This window comes from Octodon degus, unplaced genomic scaffold, assembly GCF_000260255.1.
Source record: "Octodon degus isolate 3935 unplaced genomic scaffold, OctDeg1.0 scaffold00011, whole genome shotgun sequence".
Classification (NCBI taxonomy): Eukaryota; Metazoa; Chordata; class Mammalia; order Rodentia; family Octodontidae; genus Octodon; species Octodon degus.
Genome location: NW_004524587.1, coordinates 15,529,950 through 15,536,018, shown reverse-complemented (window position 1 = coordinate 15,536,018; position 6,069 = coordinate 15,529,950). Strand labels below are relative to the sequence as shown.

Below are 6,069 nucleotides of genomic sequence, written 5' to 3'. Positions count from 1 at the left end.
AAGAATAATATATGCAGTGTATTATTTGTTGAAACTGTACTTCCGATTTGATTTGAAACTGTCTCATTGCTATATGTTTATCAATAAAACTGTAGAAAAAAAAAGAAAAAAGAGGAGAAGATGAGGAGCAAAAGGAGAAGAGGGGAAAAAGTCACCTGAGGCTGCTACTTCCAACCCAGGAGTTTACCTACCTGACTCATCCTCTCAACCTATATATTGTCTGCTGTATCTGATGAGTAGTTGGAGAAAGAATAATTGGAGAACAATAAGGAAAGAAGATTCTGGAACCCCAGCCTTAAAAGATGATTAGGGACTTTATGTTCATTATCCCCGTAATCCAAATCACACTTCCATTGTGAGTACATTTGAAGCTGAGGTCTGGCTGCCTACTGGGTAGCTAGAGCTGTGAGTCCTGGGTGTCATGTGTGGCATCCAGATCCACAACCATGTCTTTAGTCTATAAAACCAGCATTTATGTCCCATACCTTAACAAGTCCTCATGGCTAAGATGGGAGTCAAACAGACAGTGCCCACCCCTCTTGGTACAAATGAGGAAATGTAATTTAGTACCATTCAGCAAATTATTCAAACTTCTTACCTAGAAATTCAAGGTCATAATTTGTCCAAGACCTTTCCTGTTGTCTTTGCTCTACTCTGGGACTCCCCTTCGCACACTCCAGATTCCAGCAATCTTTGATCTTAGGTATATTATCACCAAGGGTAAGACAGGAAAACTCCAGATGAAGTCCTGTCACAATATGGCTTGCAATGTTCATGGGCTCCCATGGTTTGTTCTACTTCTGTAAATTCTAACATCACCCTGACTTCTTCAAGTACATCTGTGTGGAATTTCCAAGAAACTGGAGACACAAGAGGAATGTTTAAGTAGGACTTTACTATCATACTAGCCCAGCCATTCGAAATGCTCAAAATTAAGCTGGGCCCCAAACCAAGGAGAGGTCCTTATTTAATACAATTTGTGATGTCAAGCAAGTAGAAGTGATGTAGAAGTCAAACAAAGGCAGTCAGCCATCCTAGCAGCTAGCTTGGAAGAAAACACAGCCTGTGCATCTCATGATGTTAAGATGCTATGCAGCTTGTTTATAACCCCATTTGTTAGTTTTGTTGGTGTTGCTACCCAGTATTGTCCCTCTAAGGAAGGAGATCCTCATGAGACAGTTGCCTTGAAATGTCCCCCTTATCAGTGAGAAAAGCACAGAACCTAGGTGGAAAAGTGGCAAGTCCAAATTCCTGAGGAAGGAATTGCCTGCCTGAGGTGGGAACATTGTGTAGAGAGAGAAAGAGGCTAAGTTTCTCTCTGAGTTTTTTATATCAACCCTATTCCCATCATGGAAGTAAAACTTGGTGATGAGTTTCTCTGTTTCTTCAGACTCCTACTATCACACCATGGTGAGTCTTCCTTGGTCTGAGGAGCTGGAATACAGTGTCATCTGCATGACGTCCCTCACTATCCTGATAAAGAATCTGAGATTCAGTGTTCACCATCTCTCAGCTCAAAGACTGTGCTGGAATTAGAAACTGAGCCCATCCTCTCCACCTTGTGCTTTCTCCATGCTGACCCCACCCTGACCAGTATCCAAAACATGTCCCTTTCTGTGACACATCATAGAAAGGAGGGGTTTTCTAGGCCAGGAACCACCTCTGGATCCCTTAGCTAGAGGCTGGATGAGGAAGGGCAAGCCAGACAAAGGGGGCTGGGATAGCTTCAGGATGTACAAAGGGGGAAGGAACCAGGCTGGAGGTCCAAAGTTGGCTTGTCTCTGGGTGGTAAGTGTGATGAATGAGGACCTGGACCCTCGGCCTGGTCCCTTGTGCAGTTCACCTCAGTGAAGAGGAAAAGCTCCTGGGCTTTTCATCTTTAGAAGATGATAAAATATTTGGCCATCTTTGCTCCAAATGAGAAACTAAATGTCCCCCACCACAACTTCCCAGTAGCAATGACCATCAGTCAAGTGCTCCCCTTGTCTGGGGTTATCTCATTAACATACATGCATCGTTACTCACATGACAACATTCTCCCAACTGCAGGCCCTACATGGACATAGACAGGAAGGGCCGTGTGGGGAGGTCCTTGCTTTCCTGCTTCAGGATCTCCTGTCCTCATCACTCAGGTCCCCTGGCCAGCTTAGCTGCCTGGCATGACCCAAATCATAGTGGTTTGTCTGATCTCAACAGGTCTCAGAATGGCCGCTTCCCCTCTGGGATGGTGTGTTCAAAGGAACCTCAGTGCCCAGGGCCTGCCCCATTGGTCTACAGTGGACTACAGGAAGCTATACCTCACATATCCAGCCTGCTGTGGACCATGCCCTGCAGCCCCCTGGGCTGAAGTTCTGGACAAAGTCCCTGCCCCAGAAGATCAAGGAGCTAGAGGCACATGCAGCTCTAGCTCCTTATGTGGGTGAGGTAGGGCAACCTTGAGTGAGGTCTGGTCTGTGTCTGGTGCCACTTGCCCCCTGAGGACTTCTGAGTGACTCCATCCTTGTGTAGTAGTTTATTAACTCCATCTCCATGCATCTAGCCAACCATTATGAAGAACCTATTGCATAATGTTCACTGCCGAACCTGCCATATGTCCTCTCATGTAGAATCACTAAGTACAACCCCGAGGAGTGGTGAATACCTAAGTCCCAATATACACCCACCTTCCTCCACAATCCACTGGCCCTGGGCAACCCTTCACTCTTGTCTTCTTCCTGCTCTGTGTCTCTTTCCTCACAGTTCCCAAACCACCCTGTGTTGCACAATACTAACTCTATCAAATACATAAATGCCCTTCCAGTGATCACTCAGTTCTCTTCCCATCAAGACAGTGAGGGCTCCACCTGACCCCAGCTTTGTCTCTCATCCTCATTTCTTCATCCTCTCATCATTTTCCCCAGGAATGAAAGCTATAGGGGACACAGCAAAGAAACACTGTGTTGTCCTGTTGTTATGAAGGAGCCTCTACCATAACCTTGAGCAGGGAGGAGCTGGGGAATCTCTTGACACCCACAGCCCAGCTATTACTTAGGTAAAGAGAATGAAGGGCAGTGAAAGTATTTGTCCAGGCACTGGCAGGAAGCATGGGTTGGACCATCAAAAGCTGAGTGGATGGGGGCCGGGGAGACGGCTCAGTGGAATAAGCACTTCCCTGGCAAGCGCAAGGGCCTGAGTTCAATCCCTGGTTCTGGAAAAAAAAAAAACCTGAGTGGAAGACCCTGGATCAGTAACCAGTCTTCTTGTTCAGGTGGTAATTAAGATGCCTCATAGCTGTCTCTATATGAGCCACCCCAGCCTACCAATAATATGTTCATTATAGTAAGGTCCCAGAAGAAGTGCTTGAGACACTGGGCTGTAGGAGCCTGAGCTCACTGGAGACCTTATAAAGAGGCCAAGGCTAGGGGTCAGTGGGCGTAGAGGTCACCTAAGGCAGAGCCTGTATTACTTCCCCCCAGAAGTCAGCCTGCACTGGTGCTGCTGTTCTTAGAATTGGGCTCACCTCCCCAAAGGTACTGGAGGTTCCAAAAAACCCTCTTGGATCCATAACTGTAGAACTAGCAGGTTCACTTAGATGTTCTCAGGTGGATATATGACTATAAGCTCCATTTTGGCTGAAGTAGGGACCAAAGTAGCCACAGCAAGGGAGTGGTGAGTAGAGTGGATCTTTAAGAGGCACCACAGACCAAACACTGAGTATTTAGCTCAATGCAAAAACCCTATTACCAGAGGGGGCGGTACTGTAGTGCCACAGTCACCAGTGGGTTTCATAAAACCATGACAGCATAGACAGAGGAGCTGGTAGATGCTTTGCAAGCAGGACTGTATGGGGATGAGGAGCCTTGAAAGAAATCCAGGGAACTGAGTCCAGACAACAAAGAGGAGACTTCAGGATGAAGTGTGCAGTGTCACCTCTCCCCTCTACTCGGGCTGTTCCCCTCCGCTCCATCAAAGACAGGAACCCATCTGGGGGTCCTCAGATCAAACCTCCTCAATGAAGTGTTTCAAGTTCTCCAATTACAGTTTCTTGCTTTCTGCTCTTGACCCCCAACTTCCTCCTTGAGAAGTTTCTGGTGTCTCAGAAGCACCTTCAGAGCATGAAGAAAAGCACCTAAGAAGAAGGGAGGCAACAGGATGAGTGTCAGCAAGAACCTGGGCCCCTGTTCTCTTCCTCTCTGCAGTTTTCTTCACTAAGGAGGAGGAGCTGCTGAGCAGTAGGATGGTGAAGTATTGGGCCAACTTTGCCAGAAATGGGTGAGATGATGCTCCTACCTCAAAGTTTTCAGGAGATTTGCACCTATTGGTATCAGGCACACTTCCAGTTTGTGGCTACCTCATTATCATATATTGTCCTTAATCACATTGTAACAGCCTCACAACACCAGGACCTATATGGACATAGAGAGGGGCATCATCAGTACAAGTCACTCTTCTTTTTCTTGTTGACCTGAAAGGTGGGCCACAGAGCTGAGGTTCAGTCGCTCCCTGCCTCTGAGAGAGTGGAAGGAAATAGGTCCAGATAACCTGCTCCAATGAAGGGGATACTAGTGGGAAGTCATCTCTTCCCTACCTCTGGAACCTTCCTCATCAATGGTCCGCAGACTTGCTTGGCTGAGATCAGGCACTAAGATCTGAGTGTGTCCACAGGAGCCCCAGTGGTGAGGCCCTGCCCCAAAGGCCTGCATTGGGCCAGGAGGAGCAGTACCTGCAGCTGGACTTCCAGCCTTCTGTGCCCTGAAGGCCCCTAGGCTGAAGTCTTGGACAGAGATGCTGCCTTGCAAGTTGGGGGCTGCCCAGGAGAACTGGACAAGTGGGAGGATTTCTTTCAAGGGAGATTGGAGTTCAGAAGATGTTCAGACATGTCTAGCAGAAGACCCTGTCCCATCTCCTTGAGAGTCTTCCTGTCCTGCATTTCAAGATCCCCCTTCCTTTCTCCTGACTCCCTGATAGTCCTTTAGCCTTATTGTTGTATGTGGTTGAATTTCCTTGTCACCTCATTGTTGTCCCTAAGCTGTTTTGGGCTGTTCCAATGAAAACCTGCTGTGTTTTTGTCTCCTTATGCAAAGGTGCTTACCATACTGCAGTCAGTCTACCTCTTGGTTCCCCCCAAAGTATTTTGCCTGTGTCATTAAAAGCCTTTATCCTTTACCCCAACCCTAGGTAACTCATCCTTCCAATTCCTGTACATCTGACCCACTTGTCCTCTGAGGGCACCTGTTTTCCCTGGGAGAAAGTCCACCACCCCACCATTTATTGCATTTAATCTTTTTTTTTTCATGAGACCATATTTTAATTCAACATTATTTTACTAACAAATCTGGAGCTGACACATTTATTTTACACACACACAACATGAAGGCTTTAAGCAATTATTGGTGTAATTCTTTGACCTCAATTATCTTAATTTGAACATAGAGCTCTTCACAGCTGAGATAAGTTCAATAACTGAATCACTCTTGTGCTTTGCTATCACTTTTCCTAGAAAGCTCCAATTTTTCTTTTTTTTTCCCCCTTATAATGAAAAGAGAGTATTACCCGGTCTGAGTGCACAGAGAAGGAGAGAGGATAGTGCACAGAAAGGATTGGTGGAAAAACTTACAGCAGCCTCGACAGTCATTTAAGTTTAAATTTTCAGTGTATCCACATTATCCCTTTGTTTTAAATGTCCCATTGAATAAAATAGGCATACAGATTATATGCCAGTGTTCCACAGGAAAAACTTTTTACAGCTTTGTTAGGTATAAGCTGTGCATACAGTTTGGGTATGGTAATGTCTGCTGTGTGAAGCAGTCAGTTCACTGGGGAACTTAACTTTCCTAGTCAAAGTATTTTTTCAGTATGATGTAATATTTTTATTCTAAATAATTAAATAAAACTTTAATCCCAATACAGAATAGTGTCTAATTCAATTATACTTTAGGTCTAATTTTTCCCATTTAAAAGGAAAGCATGCCTATTTTTAAAATATATTCTAATTTTTAAATGTTTTTTATCATATTCTGTAGGGACTTAGAGTTCAACTTATCAATACTTGATGAAAAATACCTGTTCCATGTTATGCCTAAGATGTTT

At 45.2% G+C, this 6,069-nt stretch overlaps 1 protein-coding gene and 1 pseudogene across 3 annotated transcripts in view; both read left to right on the top strand.

Moving 5' to 3' along the window:
- The window catches only part of LOC101581730 (cocaine esterase-like), a 321,818-nt gene that overhangs the window by 150,708 nt on the left and 165,041 nt on the right, over window positions 1–6,069 (top strand). The window lies entirely within an intron of this gene.
- The window catches only part of LOC101586580, a 58,101-nt pseudogene that overhangs the window by 12,800 nt on the left and 39,232 nt on the right, over window positions 1–6,069 (top strand).